The sequence below is a fragment of the Heptranchias perlo genome, chromosome 9, assembly GCF_035084215.1.
Source record: "Heptranchias perlo isolate sHepPer1 chromosome 9, sHepPer1.hap1, whole genome shotgun sequence".
NCBI lineage: Eukaryota > Metazoa > Chordata > Chondrichthyes > Hexanchiformes > Hexanchidae > Heptranchias > Heptranchias perlo.
In genome coordinates this window covers 83,251,366-83,276,076 of record NC_090333.1, presented here as the reverse complement: position 1 = coordinate 83,276,076, position 24,711 = coordinate 83,251,366, and positions in this window count along the sequence as shown.

Below are 24,711 nucleotides of genomic sequence, written 5' to 3'. Positions count from 1 at the left end.
AAACACAGAGAGGGAGAGACTGATAGAAACGCAGAGAGAGACACTGACCGAAACACAGAGAGGGAGAGACTGACAGAAACACAGAGAGGGAGAGACTGACAGAAACGCAGAATGACACTGACAGAAACGCGGATGGGAGACACTGATGGAAACAGAGAGAGTGACACTGCCAGAAACATAGAGAGATACTGACAGAAACACGGAGAGAGATACTGACAGAAACACGGAGAAAGATACTGACAGAAACACGGAGAGAGATACTGACAGAAACACAGAGAGAGACACTGATAGAAACACAGAGAGAGACACTGATAGAAACACAGAGAGAGAGACACTGACAGAAACACAGAGAGAGAGACACTGACAGAAACACAGAGAGAGACACTGATAGAAACACAGAGAGACACTGACAGAAACACAGAGAGAGACACTGACAGAAACATGGAGAGAGAGACACTGACAGAAACACACCGAGAGACACTGACAGAAACATGGAGAGAGAGAGACACTGACAGAAACACAGAGAGAGAGACACTGACAGAAACACAGTGAGAGAAACTGACAGAAACACAGAGAGAGACACTGACAGAAACACAGAGAGAGACACTGACAGAAACACAGAGAGACACTGACAGAAACACAGAGAGAGAGACACTGACAGAAACACAGAGAGAGACACTGACAGAAACACAGAGAGAGACACTGACCGAAACACGGAGAGAGAGACACTGACAGAAACACAGAGAGGGACACTGAGAGAAACACAGAGAGGGAGAGACTGAGAGAAACACAGAGAGGGAGAGACTGAGAGAAAAACGGAGAGGGAGACACTGACAGAAACACAGAGAGGGAGAGACTGACAGAAACACAGAGAGAGAGACACTGACAGAAACACAGAGAGGGAGGGACTGACAGAAACGCAGAGAGAGACACTGACAGAAACACAGAGACGGAGAGACTGCCAGAAACACAGAGAGGGAGAGACTGACAGAAACACAGAGAGGGAGAGACTGACAGAAACACAGAGAGGGAGAGACTGACAGAAACGCAGAGAGAGAGACACTGACAGAAACACAGAGAGGGAGAGACTGACAGAAACACAGAGAGAGAGAGACTGACAGAAACACACAGGGAGACACTGACAGAAACATAGAGAGAGACACTGACAGAAACACAGAGAGGGAGACACTGACAGAAACACAGAGAGGGAGAGACTGACAGAAACAAAGAAAGAGCGACACTGACAGAAACACAGAGAGAGAGAGACTAACAGAAACAAAGAGAGAGAGACTGACAGAAACACACAGGGAGACACTGACAGAAACATAGAGAGAGACGCTGACAGAAACATAGAGAGACGCTGACAGAAACATAGAGAGAGAGACACTGACCGAAACACAGAGAGAGACATTGACAGAAACATAGAGAGAGAGACACCGACAGAAACAGAGAGAGAGAGAGACACTGACAGAAACACAGAGAGAGACACTGGCAGAAACACAACGAGAGACACTGACAGAAACACAGAGAGAGACACTGACAGAAACACAGAGAGAGACACTGACAGAAACACAGAGAGAGAGAAACTGACAGGAATACAGAGAGAGAGAGACACTGACAGAAACACAGAGAGAGACACTGATAGAAACACAGAGAGAGACACTGATAGAAACACAGAGAGAGAGACACTGACAGAAGCACAGAGAGAGAGACACTGACAGAAACACAGAGAGAGACACTGACAGAAACACAGAGACACTGACAGAAACACAGAGAGAGACACTGACAGAAACATGGAGAGAGAGACACTGACAGAAACACACCGAGAGACACTGACAGAAACATGGAGAGAGAGAGACACTGACAGAAACACAGAGAGAGACACTGACGAAACAGAGAGAGACACTGACAGAAACACACAGATAGACACTGACAGAAACACAGAGAGAGAGACATTGACAGAAACGCAGAATGCCACTGACAGAGACTCATTGAGAGACACTGACAGAAACGCGGATGGGAGACACTGACCGAAACACGGAGAGAGAGACACTGACCGAAACACGGAGAGAGAGACACTGACCGAAACACGGAGAGAGAGACACTGACAGAAACACGGAGAGAGAGACACTGACAGAAACACGGAGAGAGACACTGACAGAAACACAGAGAGAGAGACACTGACAGAAACACAGAGAGAGACACTGATAGAAACACAGAGAGACACTGACAGAAACACAGAGAGAGACACTGACAGAAACATGGAGAGAGAGACACTGACAGAAACACACCGAGAGACACTGACAGAAACATGGAGAGAGAGAGACACTGACAGAAACACAGTGAGAGAAACTGACAGAAACACAGAGAGAGACACTGACAGAAACACAGAGAGAGAAACTGACAGAAACACAGAGAGAGAGACACTGACAGAAACACAGAGAGAGACACTGACAGAAACACAGAGAGAGACACTGACCGAAACACGGAGAGAGAGAGACACTGACAGAAACACAGAGAGAGTGAAACTGACAGAAACACAGAGAGAGAGACACTGACAGAAACACAGAGAGAGACACTGACGAAACAGAGAGAGACACTGACAGAAACATACAGATAGACACTGACAGAAACACAGAGAGAGAGACATTGACAGAAACGCAGAATGCCACTGACAGAGACTCATTGAGAGACACTGACAGAAACGCGGATGGGAGAGACTGACAGAAACACAGAGAGGGAGAGACTGACAGAAACACAGAGAAGGAGAGACTGACAGAAACACAGAGAGGGAGAGACTGACAGAAACGCAGAGAGAGAGACACTGACAGAAACACAGAGAGGGAGAGACTGACAGAAACACACAGGGAGACACTGACAGAAACATAGAGAGAGACGCTGACAGAAACATAGAGAGACGCTGACAGAAACATAGAGAGAGAGACACTGACCGAAACACAGAGAGAGACATTGACAGAAACATAGAGAGAGAGACACCGACAGAAACAGAGAGAGAGAGAGACACTGACAGAAACACAGAGAGAGACACTGGCAGAAACACAAAGAGAGACACTGACAGAAACACCGAGAGAGACACTGACAGAAACACCGAGAGAGACACTGACAGAAACACCGAGAGAGACACTGACAGAAACACAGAGAGAGAGAAACTGACAGGAATACAGAGAGAGAGAGACACTGACAGAAACACAGAGAGAGACACTGATAGAAACACAGAGAGAGACACTGATAGAAACACAGAGAGAGACACTGATAGAAACACAGAGAGAGAGACACTGACAGAAACACAGAGAGAGACACTGATAGAAACACAGAGAGACACTGACAGAAACACAGAGAGAGACACTGACAGAAACATGGAGAGAGAGACACTGACAGAAACACACCGAGAGACACTGACAGAAACACCGAGAGAGACACTGACAGAAACACCGAGAGAGACACTGACAGAAACACCGAGAGAGACACTGACAGAAACACAGAGAGAGACACTGACAGAAACACAGAGAGAGAGAAACTGACAGGAATACAGAGAGAGAGAGACACTGACAGAAACACAGAGAGAGACACTGATAGAAACACAGAGAGAGACACTGATAGAAACACAGAGAGAGACACTGATAGAAACACAGAGAGAGAGACACTGACAGAAACACAGAGAGAGACACTGATAGAAACACAGAGAGACACTGACAGAAACACAGAGGGAGAGACATTGACAGAAACGCAGAATGCCACTGACAGAGACTCACTGAGAGACACTGACAGAAACGCGGATGGGAGACACTGACCGAAACACGGAGAGAGAGACACTGACAGAAACACGGAGAGAGAGGCACTGACAGAAACACGGAGAGACACTGACAGAATCACGGAGAGAGAGACACTGACAGAAACACAGAGAGAGAGACACTGACAGAAACACGGAGAGAGAGACACTGACAGAAACACAGAGAGACACTGACCGAAACACAGAGAGAGAGAGACTGACAGAAACACTGAGAGTGATACTGACAGAAACACAGAGAGAGATACTGACAGAAACATAGAGAGAGATGCTGACAGAAACATAGTGAGAGTGACACTGACAGAAACACTGAGAGTGATACTGACAGAAACACAGAGAGAGATACTGACAGAAACATAGAGAGAGTGACACTGACAGAAACATAGAGAGAGAGAAACTGACAGAAACACAGAGAGAGAGAGAGACACTGACAGAAACACAACGAGAGACACTGACAGAAACACAGAGAGACACTGACAGAAACACAGAGAGACACTGACAGAAACACAGAGAGAGAGACACTGACAGGAATACAACGAGAGACACTGACAGAAACACAACGAGAGACACTGACCGAAACACACAAAATGAAACTGACAGAAACACAGAGAGAGATACTGACAGAAACACAGAGAGAGAGACACTGACAGAAACACAACGAGAGACACTGACAGAAACACAACGAGAGACACTGACCGAAACACACAAAATGAAACTGACAGAAACATGGAGAGAAAGACACTAACTGAGAGAAACACACAGAGAGACACTGACAGAAACACGGAGAGAGAGACACTGACAGAAACACGGAGAGAGAGACACTGACAGAAACACAGAGAGGGACACTGAGAGAAACACAGAGAGGGAGAGACTGACAGAAACACAGAGAGCGAGAGATTGAGAGAAACACAGAGAGGGAGACACTGACAGAAACACAGAGAGGGAGAGACTGACAGAAACACAGAGAGAGAGACACCGACAGAAACACAGAGAGGGAGAGACTGACAGAAACACACCGAGAGACACTGACAGAAACACAGAGAGAGACACTGATAGAAACACAGAGAGAGACACTGATAGAAACACAGAGAGAGAGAAACTGACAGAAACACAGAGAGAGACACTGATGGAAACACAGAGAGTCACTGACAGAAACACAGAGAGAGACACTGACAGAAACACAGAGAGAGAGACACTGACAGAAACACAGAGAGAGACACTGATAGAAACACAGAGAGACACTGACAGAAACACAGAGAGAGACACTGACAGAAACATGGAGAGAGAGACACTGACAGAAACACACCGAGAGACACTGACAGAAACATGGAGAGAGAGAGACACTGACAGAAACACAGAGAGAGTGAAACTGACAGAAACACAGAGAGAGAGACACTGACAGAAACACAGAGAGAGACACTGACGAAACAGAGAGAGACACTGACAGAAACACACAGATAGACACTGACAGAAACACAGAGAGAGGGACATTGACAGAAACGCAGAATGCCACTGACAGAGACTCATTGAGAGACACTGACAGAAACGCGGATGGGAGACACTGACCGAAACACGGAGAGAGAGACACTGACCGAAACACGGAGAGAGAGACACTGACAGAAACACGGAGAGAGAGACACTGACAGAAACACGGAGAGAGAGACACTGACAGAAACACGAAGAGAGACACTGACCGAAACACAGAGAGAGAGACGCTGACAGAAACACAGTGAGAAAAACTGACAGAAACACAGAGAGAGACACTGACAGAAACACAGAGAGAGACACTGACCGAAACACGGAGAGAGAGACACTGACAGAAACACGGAGAGAGAGACACTGACAGAAACACAGAGAGAGAGACACTGACAGAAACACAGAGAGACACTGACAGAAACACAGAGAGAGAGACACTGACAGAAACACAGAGAGAGACACTGACAGAAACACAGAGAGAGACACTGACAGAAACACGGAGAGAGAGACACTGACAGAAACACGGAGAGAGAGACACTGACAGAAACACAGAGAGGGACACTGAGAGAAACACAGAGAGGGAGAGACTGACAGAAACACAGAGAGGGAGAGACTGAGAGAAACACAGAGAGAGAGACACTGACAGAAACACAGAGAGGGAGAGACTGACAGAAACGCAGAGAGAGACACTGACAGAAACACAGAGAGGGAGAGAGACACTGACAGAAACACAACGAGAGACACTGACAGAAACACAGAGAGGGAGAGACTGACAGAAACACAGAGAGGGAGAGACTGACAGAAACGCAGAGAGAGAGACACTGACAGAAACACAGAGAGGGAGAGACTGACAGAAACACAGAGAGAGAGAGACTGACAGAAACACACAGGGAGACACTGACAGAAACATAGAGAGAGACGCTGACAGAAACATAGAGAGACGCTGACAGAAACATAGAGAGAGAGACACTGACCGAAACACAGAGAGAGACATTGACAGAAACATAGAGAGAGAGACACCGACAGAAACAGAGAGAGAGAGAGACACTGACAGAAACACAGAGAGAGACACTGGCAGAAACACGGAGAGAGAGACACTGACAGAAACACAGAGAGGAACACTGAGAGAAACACAGAGAGGGAGAGACAGACAGAAACACAGAGAGGGAGACACTGACAGAAACACAGAGAGGGAGAGACTGACAGAAACACAGAGAGAGAGACACCGACAGAAACACAGAGAGGGAGAGACTGATAGAAACGCAGAGAGAGACACTGACAGAAACACAGAGAGGGAGAGACTGACAGAAACACAGAGAGGGAGAGACTGACAGAAACGCAGAATGACACTGACAGAAACGCGGATGGGAGACACTGATGGAAACAGAGAGAGTGACACTGACAGAAACATAGAGAGATACTGACAGAAACACGGAGAGAGATACTGACAGAAACACGGAGAAAGATACTGACAGAAACACGGAGAGAGATACTGACAGAAACACGGAGAGAGATACTGACAGAAACACAGAGAGAGACACTGATAGAAACACAGAGAGAGACACTGATAGAAACACAGAGAGAGAGACACTGACAGAAACACAGAGAGAGAGACACTGACAGAAACACAGAGAGAGACACTGATAGAAACACAGAGAGACACTGACAGAAACACAGAGAGAGACACTGACAGAAACATGGAGAGAGAGACACTGACAGAAACACACCGAGAGACACTGACAGAAACATGAAGAGAGAGAGACACTGACAGAAACACAGTGAGAGAAACTGACAGAAACACAGAGAGAGACACTGACAGAAACACAGAGAGAGACACTGACAGAAACACAGAGAGACACTGACAGAAACACAGAGAGAGAGACACTGACAGAAACACAGAGAGAGACACTGACAGAAACACAGAGAGAGACACTGACCGAAACACGGAGAGAGAGACACTGACAGAAACACGGAGAGAGAGACACTGACAGAAACACAGAGAGGGACACTGAGAGAAACACAGAGAGGGAGAGACTGAGAGAAACACAGAGAGGGAGAGACTGAGAGAAAAACGGAGAGGGAGACACTGACAGAAACACAGAGAGGGAGACACTGACAGAAACACAGAGAGGGAGAGACTGACAGAAACACAGAGAGAGAGACACTGACAGAAACACAGAGAGGGAGGGACTGACAGAAACGCAGAGAGAGACACTGACAGAAACACAGAGAGGGAGAGACTGACAGAAACACAGAGAGGGAGAGACTGACAGAAACACAGAGAGGGAGAGACTGACAGAAACGCAGAGAGAGAGACACTGACAGAAACACAGAGAGGGAGAGACTGACAGAAACACAGAGAGAGAGAGACTGACAGAAACACACAGGGAGACACTGACAGAAACATAGAGAGAGACGCTGACAGAAACATAGAGAGACGCTGACAGAAACATAGAGAGAGAGACACTGACCGAAACACAGAGAGAGACATTGACAGAAACATAGAGATAGAGACACCGACAGAAACAGAGAGAGAGAGAGACACTGACAGAAACACAGAGAGAGACACTGGCAGAAACACAACGAGAGACACTGACAGAAACACAGAGAGAGAGACACTGACAGAAGCACAGAGAGAGACACTGATAGAAACACAGAGAGAGACACTGATAGAAACACAGAGAGAGAGACACTGACAGAAGCACAGAGAGAGAGACACTGACAGAAACACAGAGAGAGACACTCATAGAAACACAGAGAGACACTGACAGAAACACAGAGAGAGACACTGACAGAAACATGGAGAGAGAGACACTGACAGAAACACACCGAGAGACACTGACAGAAACATGGAGAGAGAGAGACACTGACAGAAACACAGAGAGAGACACTGACGAAACAGAGAGAGACACTGACAGAAACACACAGATAGACACTGACAGAAACACAGAGAGAGAGACATTGACAGAAACGCAGAATGCCACTGACAGAGACTCATTGAGAGACACTGACAGAAACGCGGATGGGAGACACTGACCGAAACACGGAGAGAGAGACACTGACCGAAACACGGAGAGAGAGACACTGACCGAAACACGGAGAGAGAGACACTGACAGAAACACGGAGAGAGAGACACTGACAGAAACACGGAGAGAGACACTGACCGAAACACAGAGAGAGAGACACTGACAGAAACACAGAGAGAGACACTGACAGAAACACAGAGAGACACTGACAGAAACACAGAGAGAGACACTGACAGAAACATGGAGAGAGAGACACTGACAGAAACACACCGAGAGACACTGACAGAAACATGGAGAGAGAGAGACACTGACAGAAACACAGTGAGAGAAACTGACAGAAACACAGAGAGAGACACTGACAGAAACACAGAGAGAGACACTGACAGAAACACAGAGAGACACTGACAGAAACACAGAGAGAGAGACACTGACAGAAACACAGAGAGAGACACTGACAGAAACACAGAGAGAGACACTGACCGAAACACGGAGAGAGAGACACTGACAGAAACACGGAGAGAGAGACACTGACAGAAACACAGAGAGAGACACTGACAGAAACACACAGATAGACACTGACAGAAACACAGAGAGAGGGACATTGACAGAAACGCAGAATGCCACTGACAGAGACTCATTGAGAGACACTGACAGAAACGCGGATGGGAGACACTGACCGAAACACGGAGAGAGAGACACTGACCGAAACACGGAGAGAGAGACACTGACAGAAACACGGAGAGAGAGACACTGACAGAAACACGGAGAGAGAGACACTGGCAGAAACACGAAGAGAGACACTGACCGAAACACAGAGAGAGAGACGCTGACAGAAACACAGTGAGAAAAACTGACAGAAACACAGAGAGAGACACTGACAGAAACACAGAGAGAGACACTGACCGAAACACGGAGAGAGAGACACTGACAGAAACACAGAGAGAGAGACACTGACAGAAACACAGAGAGACACTGACAGAAACACAGAGAGAGAGACACTGACAGAAACACAGAGAGAGACACTGACAGAAACACAGAGAGAGACACTGACAGAAACACAGAGAGAGACACTGACAGAAACACGGAGAGAGAGACACTGACAGAAACACGGAGAGAGAGACACTGACAGAAACACAGAGAGGGACACTGAGAGAAACACAGAGAGGGAGAGACTGACAGAAACACAGAGAGGGAGACACTGACAGAAACACAGAGAGGGAGAGACTGACAGAAACGCAGAGAGAGACACTGACAGAAACACAGAGAGGGAGAGAGACACTGACAGAAACACAACGAGAGACACTGACAGAAACACAGAGAGGGAGAGACTGACAGAAACGCAGAGAGAGAGACACTGACAGAAACACAGAGAGGGAGAGACTGACAGAAACACAGAGAGAGAGAGACTGACAGAAACACACAGGGAGACACTGACAGAAACATAGAGAGAGACGCTGACAGAAACATAGAGAGACGCTGACAGAAACATAGAGAGAGAGACACTGACCGAAACACAGAGAGAGACATTGACAGAAACATAGAGAGAGAGACACCGACAGAAACAGAGAGAGAGAGAGACACTGACAGAAACACAGAGAGAGACACTGGCAGAAACACGGAGAGAGAGACACTGACAGAAACACAGAGAGGAACACTGAGAGAAACACAGAGAGGGAGAGACAGACAGAAACACAGAGAGGGAGAGACTGAGAGAAACACAGAGAGGGAGACACTGACAGAAACACAGAGAGGGAGAGACTGACAGAAACACAGAGAGAGAGACACCGACAGAAACACAGAGAGGGAGAGACTGATAGAAACGCAGAGAGAGACACTGACAGAAACACAGAGAGGGAGAGACTGACAGAAACACAGAGAGGGAGAGACTGACAGAAACGCAGAATGACACTGACAGAAACGCGGATGGGAGACACTGATGGAAACAGAGAGAGTGACACTGACAGAAACATAGAGAGATACTGACAGAAACACGGAGAGAGATACTGACAGAAACACGGAGAAAGATACTGACAGAAACACGGAGAGAGATACTGACAGAAACACGGAGAGAGATACTGACAGAAACACAGAGAGAGACACTGATAGAAACACAGAGAGAGACACTGATAGAAACACAGAGAGAGAGACACTGACAGAAACACAGAGAGAGAGACACTGACAGAAACACAGAGAGAGACACTGATAGAAACACAGAGAGACACTGACAGAAACACAGAGAGAGACACTGACAGAAACATGGAGAGAGAGACACTGACAGAAACACACCGAGAGACACTGACAGAAACATGGAGAGAGAGAGACACTGACAGAAACACAGAGAGAGAAACTGACAGAAACACAGAGAGAGAGACACTGACAGAAACACAGAAAGAGACACTGACAGAAACACAGAGAGAGACACTGACCGAAACACGGAGAGAGAGACACTGACAGAAACACAGAGAGAGACACTGACAGAAACATGGAGAGAGAGACACTGACAGAAACACACCGAGAGACACTGACAGAAACATGGAGAGAGAGAGACACTGACAGAAACACAGTGAGAGAAACTGACAGAAACACAGAGAGAGACACTGACAGAAACACAGAGAGAGACACTGACAGAAACACAGAGAGACACTGACAGAAACACAGAGAGAGAGACACTGACAGAAACACAGAGAGAGACACTGACAGAAACACAGAGAGAGACACTGACAGAAACACAGAGAGAGACACTGACCGAAACACGGAGAGAGAGACACTGACAGAAACACGGAGAGAGAGACACTGACAGAAACACAGAGAGAGACACTGACAGAAACACACAGATAGACACTGACAGAAACACAGAGAGAGGGACATTGACAGAAACGCAGAATGCCACTGACAGAGACTCATTGAGAGACACTGACAGAAACGCGGATGGGAGACACTGACCGAAACACGGAGAGAGAGACACTGACCGAAACACGGAGAGAGAGACACTGACAGAAACACGGAGAGAGAGACACTGACAGAAACACGGAGAGAGAGACACTGGCAGAAACACGAAGAGAGACACTGACCGAAACACAGAGAGAGAGACGCTGACAGAAACACAGTGAGAAAAACTGACAGAAACACAGAGAGAGACACTGACAGAAACACAGAGAGAGACACTGACCGAAACACGGAGAGAGAGACACTGACAGAAACACAGAGAGAGAGACACTGACAGAAACACAGAGAGACACTGACAGAAACACAGAGAGAGAGACACTGACAGAAACACAGAGAGAGACACTGACAGAAACACAGAGAGAGACACTGACAGAAACACAGAGAGAGACACTGACAGAAACACGGAGAGAGAGACACTGACAGAAACACGGAGAGAGAGACACTGACAGAAACACAGAGAGGGACACTGAGAGAAACACAGAGAGGGAGAGACTGACAGAAACACAGAGAGGGAGACACTGACAGAAACACAGAGAGGGAGAGACTGACAGAAACGCAGAGAGAGACACTGACAGAAACACAGAGAGGGAGAGAGACACTGACAGAAACACAACGAGAGACACTGACAGAAACACAGAGAGGGAGAGACTGACAGAAACGCAGAGAGAGAGACACTGACAGAAACACAGAGAGGGAGAGACTGACAGAAACACAGAGAGAGAGAGACTGACAGAAACACACAGGGAGACACTGACAGAAACATAGAGAGAGACGCTGACAGAAACATAGAGAGACGCTGACAGAAACATAGAGAGAGAGACACTGACCGAAACACAGAGAGAGACATTGACAGAAACATAGAGAGAGAGACACCGACAGAAACAGAGAGAGAGAGAGACACTGACAGAAACACAGAGAGAGACACTGGCAGAAACACGGAGAGAGAGACACTGACAGAAACACAGAGAGGAACACTGAGAGAAACACAGAGAGGGAGAGACAGACAGAAACACAGAGAGGGAGAGACTGAGAGAAACACAGAGAGGGAGACACTGACAGAAACACAGAGAGGGAGAGACTGACAGAAACACAGAGAGAGAGACACCGACAGAAACACAGAGAGGGAGAGACTGATAGAAACGCAGAGAGAGACACTGACAGAAACACAGAGAGGGAGAGACTGACAGAAACACAGAGAGGGAGAGACTGACAGAAACGCAGAATGACACTGACAGAAACGCGGATGGGAGACACTGATGGAAACAGAGAGAGTGACACTGACAGAAACATAGAGAGATACTGACAGAAACACGGAGAGAGATACTGACAGAAACACGGAGAAAGATACTGACAGAAACACGGAGAGAGATACTGACAGAAACACGGAGAGAGATACTGACAGAAACACAGAGAGAGACACTGATAGAAACACAGAGAGAGACACTGATAGAAACACAGAGAGAGAGACACTGACAGAAACACAGAGAGAGAGACACTGACAGAAACACAGAGAGAGACACTGATAGAAACACAGAGAGACACTGACAGAAACACAGAGAGAGACACTGACAGAAACATGGAGAGAGAGACACTGACAGAAACACACCGAGAGACACTGACAGAAACATGGAGAGAGAGAGACACTGACAGAAACACAGAGAGAGAAACTGACAGAAACACAGAGAGAGAGACACTGACAGAAACACAGAAAGAGACACTGACAGAAACACAGAGAGAGACACTGACCGAAACACAGAGAGAGACACTGACCGAAACACGGAGAGAGAGACACTGACAGAAACACAGAGAGAGAGACACTGACAGAAACACAGAGAGACACTGACAGAAACACAGAGAGAGAGACACTGACAGAAACACAGAGAGAGACACTGACAGAAACACAGAGAGAGACACTGACAGAAACACAGAGAGAGACACTGACAGAAACACGGAGAGAGAGACACTGACAGAAACACGGAGAGAGAGACACTGACAGAAACACAGAGAGGGACACTGAGAGAAACACAGAGAGGGAGAGACTGACAGAAACACAGAGAGGGAGACACTGACAGAAACACAGAGAGGGAGAGACTGACAGAAACGCAGAGAGAGACACTGACAGAAACACAGAGAGGGAGAGAGACACTGACAGAAACACAACGAGAGACACTGACAGAAACACAGAGAGGGAGAGACTGACAGAAACGCAGAGAGAGAGACACTGACAGAAACACAGAGAGGGAGAGACTGACAGAAACACAGAGAGAGAGAGACTGACAGAAACACACAGGGAGACACTGACAGAAACATAGAGAGAGACGCTGACAGAAACATAGAGAGACGCTGACAGAAACATAGAGAGAGAGACACTGACCGAAACACAGAGAGAGACATTGACAGAAACATAGAGAGAGAGACACCGACAGAAACAGAGAGAGAGAGAGACACTGACAGAAACACAGAGAGAGACACTGGCAGAAACACGGAGAGAGAGACACTGACAGAAACACAGAGAGGAACACTGAGAGAAACACAGAGAGGGAGAGACAGACAGAAACACAGAGAGGGAGAGACTGAGAGAAACACAGAGAGGGAGACACTGACAGAAACACAGAGAGGGAGAGACTGACAGAAACACAGAGAGAGAGACACCGACAGAAACACAGAGAGGGAGAGACTGATAGAAACGCAGAGAGAGACACTGACAGAAACACAGAGAGGGAGAGACTGACAGAAACACAGAGAGGGAGAGACTGACAGAAACGCAGAATGACACTGACAGAAACGCGGATGGGAGACACTGATGGAAACAGAGAGAGTGACACTGACAGAAACATAGAGAGATACTGACAGAAACACGGAGAGAGATACTGACAGAAACACGGAGAAAGATACTGACAGAAACACGGAGAGAGATACTGACAGAAACACGGAGAGAGATACTGACAGAAACACAGAGAGAGACACTGATAGAAACACAGAGAGAGACACTGATAGAAACACAGAGAGAGAGACACTGACAGAAACACAGAGAGAGAGACACTGACAGAAACACAGAGAGAGACACTGATAGAAACACAGAGAGACACTGACAGAAACACAGAGAGAGACACTGACAGAAACATGGAGAGAGAGACACTGACAGAAACACACCGAGAGACACTGACAGAAACATGGAGAGAGAGAGACACTGACAGAAACACAGAGAGAGAAACTGACAGAAACACAGAGAGAGAGACACTGACAGAAACACAGAAAGAGACACTGACAGAAACACAGAGAGAGACACTGACCGAAACACGGAGAGAGAGACACTGACAGAAACACGGAGAGAGAGACACTGACAGAAACACAGAGAGAGACACTGACAGAAACACACAGATAGACACTGACAGAAACACAGAGAGAGGGACATTGACAGAAACGCAGAATGCCACTGACAGAGACTCATTGAGAGACACTGACAGAAACGCGGATGGGAGACACTGACCGAAACACGGAGAGAGAGACACTGACCGAAACACGGAGAGAGAGACACTGACAGAAACACGGAGAGAGAGACACTGACAGAAACACGGAGAGAGAGACACTGGCAGAAACACGAAGAGAGACACTGACCGAAACACAGAGAGAGAGACGCTGACAGAAACACAGTGAGAAAAACTGACAGAAACACAGAGAGAGACACTGACAGAAACACAGAGAGAGACACTGACCGAAACACGGAGAGAGAGACACTGACAGAAACACGGAGAGAGAGACACTGACAGAAACACAGAGAGAGAGACACTGACAGAAACACAGAGAGAGAGACACTGACAGAAACACAGAGAGAGAGACACTGACAGAAACACAGAGAGAGACACTGACAGAAACACAGAGAGAGACACTGACAGAAACACGGAGAGAGAGACACTGACAGAAACACGGAGAGAGAGACACTGACAGAAACACAGAGAGGGACACTGAGAGAAACACAGAGAGGGAGAGACTGACAGAAACACAGAGAGGGAGACACTGACAGAAACACAGAGAGGGAGAGACTGACAGAAACGCAGAGAGAGACACTGACAGAAACACAGAGAGGGAGAGAGACACTGACAGAAACACAACGAGAGACACTGACAGAAACACAGAGAGGGAGAGACTGACAGAAACACAGAGAGGGAGAGACTGACAGAAACGCAGAGAGGGAGACACTGACAGAAACACAGAGAGGGAGAGACTGACAGAAACACAGAGAGAGAGAGACTGACAGAAACACACAGGGAGACACTGACAGAAACATAGAGAGAGACGCTGACAGAAACATAGAGAGACGCTGACAGAAACATAGAGAGAGAGACACTGACCGAAACACAGAGAGAGACATTGACAGAAACATAGAGAGAGAGACACCGACAGAAACAGAGAGAGAGAGAGACACTGACAGAAACACAGAGAGAGACACTGGCAGAAACACGGAGAGAGAGACACTGACAGAAACACAGAGAGGAACACTGAGAGAAACACAGAGAGGGAGAGACAGACAGAAACACAGAGAGGGAGAGACTGAGAGAAACACAGAGAGGGAGACACTGACAGAAACACAGAGAGGGAGAGACTGACAGAAACACAGAGAGAGAGACACCGACAGAAACACAGAGAGGGAGAGACTGATAGAAACGCAGAGAGAGACACTGACCGAAACACAGAGAGGGAGAGACTGACAGAAACACAGAGAGGGAGAGACTGACAGAAACGCAGAATGACACTGACAGAAACGCGGATGGGAGACACTGATGGAAACAGAGAGAGTGACACTGCCAGAAACATAGAGAGACACTGACAGAAACGCGGATGGGAGACACTGACCGAAACACGGAGAGAGAGACACTGACCGAAACACGGAGAGAGAGACACTGACCGAAACACGGAGAGAGAGACACTGACAGAAACACGGAGAGAGAGACACTGACAGAAACACGGAGAGAGACACTGACAGAAACACAGAGAGAGAGACACTGACAGAAACACAGAGAGAGACACTGATAGAAACACAGAGAGACACTGACAGAAACACAGAGAGAGACACTGACAGAAACATGGAGAGAGAGACACTGACAGAAACACACCGAGAGACACTGACAGAAACATGGAGAGAGAGAGACACTGACAGAAACACAGTGAGAGAAACTGACAGAAACACAGAGAGAGACACTGACAGAAACACAGAGAGAGACACTGACAGAAACACAGAGAGAGAGACACTGACAGAAACACAGAGAGAGACACTGACAGAAACACAGAGAGAGACACTGACCGAAACACGGAGAGAGAGAGACACTGACAGAAACACAGAGAGAGTGAAACTGACAGAAACACAGAGAGAGAGACACTGACAGAAACACAGAGAGAGACACTGACGAAACAGAGAGAGACACTGACAGAAACATACAGATAGACACTGACAGAAACACAGAGAGAGAGACATTGACAGAAACGCAGAATGCCACTGACAGAGACTCATTGAGAGACACTGACAGAAACGCGGATGGGAGAGACTGACAGAAACACAGAGAGGGAGAGACTGACAGAAACACAGAGAAGGAGAGACTGACAGAAACACAGAGAGGGAGAGACTGACAGAAACGCAGAGAGAGAGACACTGACAGAAACACAGAGAGGGAGAGACTGACAGAAACACACAGGGAGACACTGACAGAAACATAGAGAGAGACGCTGACAGAAACATAGAGAGACGCTGACAGAAACATAGAGAGAGAGACACTGACCGAAACACAGAGAGAGACATTGACAGAAACATAGAGAGAGAGACACCGACAGAAACAGAGAGAGAGAGAGACACTGACAGAAACACAGAGAGAGACACTGGCAGAAACACAAAGAGAGACACTGACAGAAACACCGAGAGAGACACTGACAGAAACACCGAGAGAGACACTGACAGAAACACCGAGAGAGACACTGACAGAAACACAGAGAGAGACACTGACAGAAACACAGAGAGAGAGAAACTGACAGGAATACAGAGAGAGAGAGACACTGACAGAAACACAGAGAGAGACACTGATAGAAACACAGAGAGAGACACTGATAGAAACACAGAGAGAGACACTGATAGAAACACAGAGAGAGAGACACTGACAGAAACACAGAGAGAGACACTGATAGAAACACAGAGAGACACTGACAGAAACACAGAGAGAGACACTGACAGAAACATGGAGAGAGAGACACTGACAGAAACACACCGAGAGACACTGACAGAAACACCGAGAGAGACACTGACAGAAACACCGAGAGAGACACTGACAGAAACACCGAGAGAGACACTGACAGAAACACAGAGAGAGACACTGACAGAAACACAGAGAGAGAGAAACTGACAGGAATACAGAGAGAGAGAGACACTGACAGAAACACAGAGAGAGACACTGATAGAAACACAGAGAGAGACACTGATAGAAACACAGAGAGAGACACTGATAGAAACACAGAGAGAGAGACACTGACAGAAACACAGAGAGAGACACTGATAGAAACACAGAGAGACACTGACAGAAACACAGAGGGAGAGACTGACAGAAACGCAGAATGACACTGACAGAAACGCGGATGGGAGACACTGATGGAAACAGAGAGAGTGACACTGCCAGAAACATAGAGAGATACTGACAGAAACACGGAGAGAGATACTGACAGAAACACGGAGAAAGATACTGACAGAAACACGGAGAGAGATACTGACAGAAACACAGAGAGAGACACTGATAGAAACACAGAGAGAGACACTGATAGAAACACAGAGAGAGAGACACTGACAGAAACACAGAGAGAGAGACACTGACAGAAACACAGAGAGAGACACTGATAGAAACACAGAGAGACACTGACAGAAACACAGAGAGAGACACTGACAGAAACATGGAGAGAGAGACACTGACAGAAACACACCGAGAGACACTGACAGAAACATGGAGAGAGAGAGACACTGACAGAAACACAGAGAGAGAGACACTGACAGAAACACAGTGAGAGAAACTGACAGAAACACAGAGAGAGACACTGACAGAAACACAGAGAGAGACACTGACAGAAACACAGAGAGACACTGACAGAAACACAGAGAGAGAGACACTGACAGAAACACAGAGAGAGACACTGACAGAAACACAGAGAGAGACACTGACCGAAACACGGAGAGAGAGACACTGACAGAAACACAGAGAGGGACACTGAGAGAAACACAGAGAGGGAGAGACTGAGAGAAACACAGAGAGGGAGAGACTGAGAGAAAAACGGAGAGGGAGACACTGACAGAAACACAGAGAGGGAGAGACTGACAGAAACACAGAGAGAGAGACACTGACAGAAACACAGAGAGGGAGGGACTGACAGAAACGCAGAGAGAGACACTGACAGAAACACAGAGACGGAGAGACTGCCAGAAACACAGAGAGGGAGAGACTGACAGAAACACAGAGAGGGAGAGACTGACAGAAACACAGAGAGGGAGAGACTGACAGAAACGCAGAGAGAGAGACACTGACAGAAACACAGAGAGGGAGAGACTGACAGAAACACAGAGAGAGAGAGACTGACAGAAACACACAGGGAGACACTGACAGAAACATAGAGAGAGACGCTGACAGAAACATAGAGAGACGCTGACAGAAACATAGAGAGAGAGACACTGACCGAAACACAGAGAGAGACATTGACAGAAACATAGAGAGAGAGACACCGACAGAAACAGAGAGAGAGAGAGACACTGACAGAAACACAGAGAGAGACACTGGCAGAAACACAACGAGAGACACTGACAGAAACACAGAGAGAGACACTGACAGAAACACAGAGAGAGACACTGACAGAAACACAGAGAGAGAGAAACTGACAGGAATACAGAGAGAGAGAGACACTGACAGAAACACAGAGAGAGACACTGATAGAAACACAGAGAGAGACACTGATAGAAACACAGAGAGAGAGACACTGACAGAAGCACAGAGAGAGAGACACTGACAGAAACACAGAGAGAGACACTGACAGAAACACAGAGAGACACTGACAGAAACACAGAGAGAGACACTGACAGAAACATGGAGAGAGAGACACTGACAGAAACACACCGAGAGACACTGACAGAAACATGGAGAGAGAGAGACACTGACAGAAACACAGAGAGAGACACTGACGAAACAGAGAGAGACACTGACAGAAACACACAGATAGACACTGACAGAAACACAGAGAGAGAGACATTGACAGAAACGCAGAATGCCACTGACAGAGACTCATTGAGAGACACTGACAGAAACGCGGATGGGAGACACTGACCGAAACACGGAGAGAGAGACACTGACCGAAACACGGAGAGAGAGACACTGACCGAAACACGGAGAGAGAGACACTGACAGAAACACGGAGAGAGAGACACTGACAGAAACACGGAGAGAGACACTGACAGAAACACAGAGAGAGAGACACTGACAGAAACACAGAGAGAGACACTGATAGAAACACAGAGAGACACTGACAGAAACACAGAGAGAGACACTGACAGAAACATGGAGAGAGAGACACTGACAGAAACACACCGAGAGACACTGACAGAAACATGGAGAGAGAGAGACACTGACAGAAACACAGTGAGAGAAACTGACAGAAACTCAGAGAGAGACACTGACAGAAACACAGAGAGAGACACTGACAGAAACACAGAGAGAGAGACACTGACAGAAACACAGAGAGAGACACTGACAGAAACACAGAGAGAGACACTGACCGAAACACGGAGAGAGAGAGACACTGACAGAAACACAGAGAGAGTGAAACTGACAGAAACACAGAGAGAGAGACACTGACAGAAACACAGAGAGAGACACTGACGAAACAGAGAGAGACACTGACAGAAACATACAGATAGACACTGACAGAAACACAGAGAGAGAGACATTGACAGAAACGCAGAATGCCACTGACAGAGACTCATTGAGAGACACTGACAGAAACGCGGATGGGAGAGACTGACAGAAACACAGAGAGGGAGAGACTGACAGAAACACAGAGAAGGAGAGACTGACAGAAACACAGAGAGGGAGAGACTGACAGAAACGCAGAGAGAGAGACACTGACAGAAACACAGAGAGGGAGAGACTGACAGAAACACACAGGGAGACACTGACAGAAACATAGAGAGAGACGCTGACAGAAACATAGAGAGACGCTGACAGAAACATAGAGAGAGAGACACTGACCGAAACACAGAGAGAGACATTGACAGAAACATAGAGAGAGAGACACCGACAGAAACAGAGAGAGAGAGAGACACTGACAGAAACACAGAGAGAGACACTGGCAGAAACACAAAGAGAGACACTGACAGAAACACCGAGAGAGACACTGACAGAAACACCGAGAGAGACACTGACAGAAACACCGAGAGAGACACTGACAGAAACACAGAGAGAGACACTGACAGAAACACAGAGAGAGAGAAACTGACAGGAATACAGAGAGAGAGAGACACTGACAGAAACACAGAGAGAGACACTGATAGAAACACAGAGAGAGACACTGATAGAAACACAGAGAGAGACACTGATAGAAACACAGAGAGAGAGACACTGACAGAAACACAGAGAGAGACACTGATAGAAACACAGAGAGACACTGACAGAAACACAGAGAGAGACACTGACAGAAACATGGAGAGAGAGACACTGACAGAAACACACCGAGAGACACTGACAGAAACACACCGAGAGACACTGACAGAAACATGGAGAGAGAGTGAAACTGACAGAAACACAGAGAGAGACACTGACGAAACAGAGAGAGACACTGACAGAAACACAGAGAGAGACACTGACAGAAACATGGAGAGAGAGACACTGACAGAAACACACCGAGAGACACTGACAGAAACATGGAGAGAGAGAGACACTGACAGAAACAGAGAGAGAGAGACACTGACAGAAACACGGAGAGAGAGACACTGACAGAAACACGAAGAGAGACACTGACCGAAACACAGAGAGAGAGACACTGACAGAAACACAGTGAGAGAAACTGACAGAAACACAGAGAGAGACACTGACAGAAACACAGAGAGAGACACTGACAGAAACACAGAGAGACACTGACAGAAACACAGAGAGAGAGACACTGACAGAAACACAGAGAGAGACACTGACAGAAACACAGAGAGACACACTGACCGAAACACGGAGAGAGAGACACTGACAGAAACACAGAGAGAGAGACACTGACAGAAACACAGAGAGGGAGAGACTGACAGAAACGCAGAGAGAGACACTGACAGAAACACAGAGAGGGAGAGACTGACAGAAACACAGAGAGGGAGAGACTGACAGAAACACAGAGAGGGAGAGACTGACAGAAACACAGAGAGGGAGAGACTGACAGAAACGCAGAGAGAGAGACACTGACAGAAACACAGAGAGGGAGAGACTGACAGAAACACAAAGAGAGAGAGACTGACAGAAACACACAGGGAGACACTGACAGAAACACAGAGAGAGACGCTGACAGAAACATAGAGAGACGCTGACAGAAACATAGAGAGAGAGACACTGACCGAAACACAGAGAGAGACATTGACAGAAACATAGAGAGAGAGACACTGACAGAAACACAGTGAGAGAGAGACACTGACAGAAACACAGAGAGAGACACTGGCAGAAACACAACGAGAGACACTGACAGAAACACAGAGAGAGAGAAACTGACAGGAATACAGAGAGAGAGAGACACTGACAGAAACACAGAGAGAGAGAGACTGACAGAAACACAGAATGACACTGACAGAAACGCGGATGGGAGACACTGATGGAAACAGAGAGAGTGACACTGACAGAAACACAGTGTCAGAGACACTGACAGAAACACAGTGAGAGAGACATTGACAGAAACGCAGAATGCCACTGACAGAAACTCATTGAGAGACACTGACAGAAACACAGTGAGAGAAACTGACAGAAACACAGAGAGAGACACTGACAGAAACACGGAGAGAGACACTGACAGAAACACAGAGAGAGACACTGACCGAAACACGGAGAGAGAGAGACACTGACCGAAACACGGAGAGAGAGACACTGACAGAAACACAGAGAGAGACACTGGCAGAAACACAACGAGAGACACTGACAGAAACACAGAGAGAGACACTGACAGAAACACAGAGAGAGACACTGACAGAAACACAGAGAGAGAGAAACTGACAGGAATACAGAGAGAGAGAGACACTGACAGAAACACAGAGAGAGACACTGATAGAAACACAGAGAGAGACACTGATAGAAACACAGAGAGGGAGAGACTGACAGAAACGCAGAGAGAGAGACACTGACAGAAACACAGAGAGGGAGAGACTGACAGAAACACAGAGAGAGAGAGACTGACAGAAACACACAGGGAGACACTGACAGAAACATAGAGAGAGACACTGACCGAAACACAGAGAGAGACATTGACAGAAACACAGAGAGAGACACTGACAGAAACACAGAGAGAGAGAAACTGACAGGAATACAGAGAGAGAGAGACACTGACAGAAACACAGAGAGAGAGAGACTGACAGAAACACAGAATGACACTGACAGAAACGCGGATGGGAGACACTGATGGAAACAGAGAGAGTGACACTGACAGAAACACAGTGTCAGAGACACTGACAGAAACACAGAGAGAGAGACACTGACGAAACATAGAGAGAGAGACACTGACAGAAACACAGTGAGAGAAACTGACAGAAACACAGAGAGAGACACTGACAGAAACACGGAGAGAGACACTGACAGAAACACAGAGAGAGACACTGACAGAAACACAGAGAGAGACACTGACCGAAACACGGAGAGAGAGACACTGACCGAAACACGGAGAGAGAGACACTGACAGAAATACGGAGAGAGACACTGACAGAAACACAGAGTGAGAGACACTGACAGAAACACAGAGTGAGAGACACTGACAGAAACACGGAGAGAGACACTGACCGAAATATAGAGAGAGAGACACTGACCGAAGCACGGAGAGAGACACTGTCAGAAACACGGAGAGAGACACTGACAGAAACACAGAGAGGGAGAGACTGACAGAAACACAGAGAGAGAGACACTGACAGAAACACAGAGAGGGAGAGACTGACAGAAACACAGAGAGGGAGAGACTGACAGAAACACAGAGAGGGAGAGACTGACAGAAACACACAGGGAGACACTGACAGAAACATAGAGAGAGACGCTGACAGAAACATAGAGAGACGCTGACAGAAACATAGAGAGAGAGACACTGACCGAAACACAGAGAGAGACATTGACAGAAACATAGAGAGAGAGACACCGACAGAAACAGAGAGAGAGAGAGACACTGACAGAAACACAGAGAGAGACACTGGCAGAAACACGGAGAGAGAGACACTGACAGAAACACAGAGAGGGACACTGACCGAAACACGGAGAGAGAGACGCTGACAGAAACATAGAGAGAGACGCTGACAGAAACATAGAGAGAGTGACACTGACCGAAACACGGAGAGAGACACTGACAGAAACATGGAGAGAGACGCTGACAGAAACATAGAGAGAGACGCTGACAGAAACACAGAGAGAGACGCTGACAGAATCACACAGAATGAAACTGACAGAAACATGGAGAGAAAGACACTGCACTGAGATAAACACACAAAGAGACACTGACAGAAACAGAGAGAGAGACACTGACAGAAACACAGAGAGAGAGACACCGACAGAAACACAGAGAGAGACATTGACAGAAACATAGAGAGAGAGACACCGACAGAAACAGAGAGAGAGAGAGACACTGACAGAAACATAGAGAGAGAAAAACTGACAGAAACACAGAGAGAGACACTGGCAGAAACACAACGAGAGACACTGACAGAAACACAGAGAGAGACACTGACAGAAACACAGAGAGAGACACTGACAGAAACACAGAGAGAGACACTGACAGAAACACAGAGAGAGAGACACTGACCGAAACACAGAGAGAGACATTGACAGAAACATAGAGAGAGAGAAACTGACAGAAACACAGAGAGAGAGAGACACTGACAGAAACACAACGAGAGACACTGACAGAAACACAACGAGAGACACTGAAAGAAACACAGAGAGACACTGACAGAAACACAGAGAGACACTGACAGAAACACAGAGAGAGAGGGACATTGACAGAAACACAGAGAGACACTGACAGAAACACAGAGAGACACTGACAGAAACACAGAGAGACACTGACAGAAACAAAGAGAGAGAGGGACATTGACAGAAACACAGAGAGAGAGACACTGACAGGAATACAGAGAGACACTGACAGAAACACACTGAGAGAGACACTGACAGAAACACTGAGAGTGATACTGACAGAAACACAGAGAGAGATACTGACAGAAACAT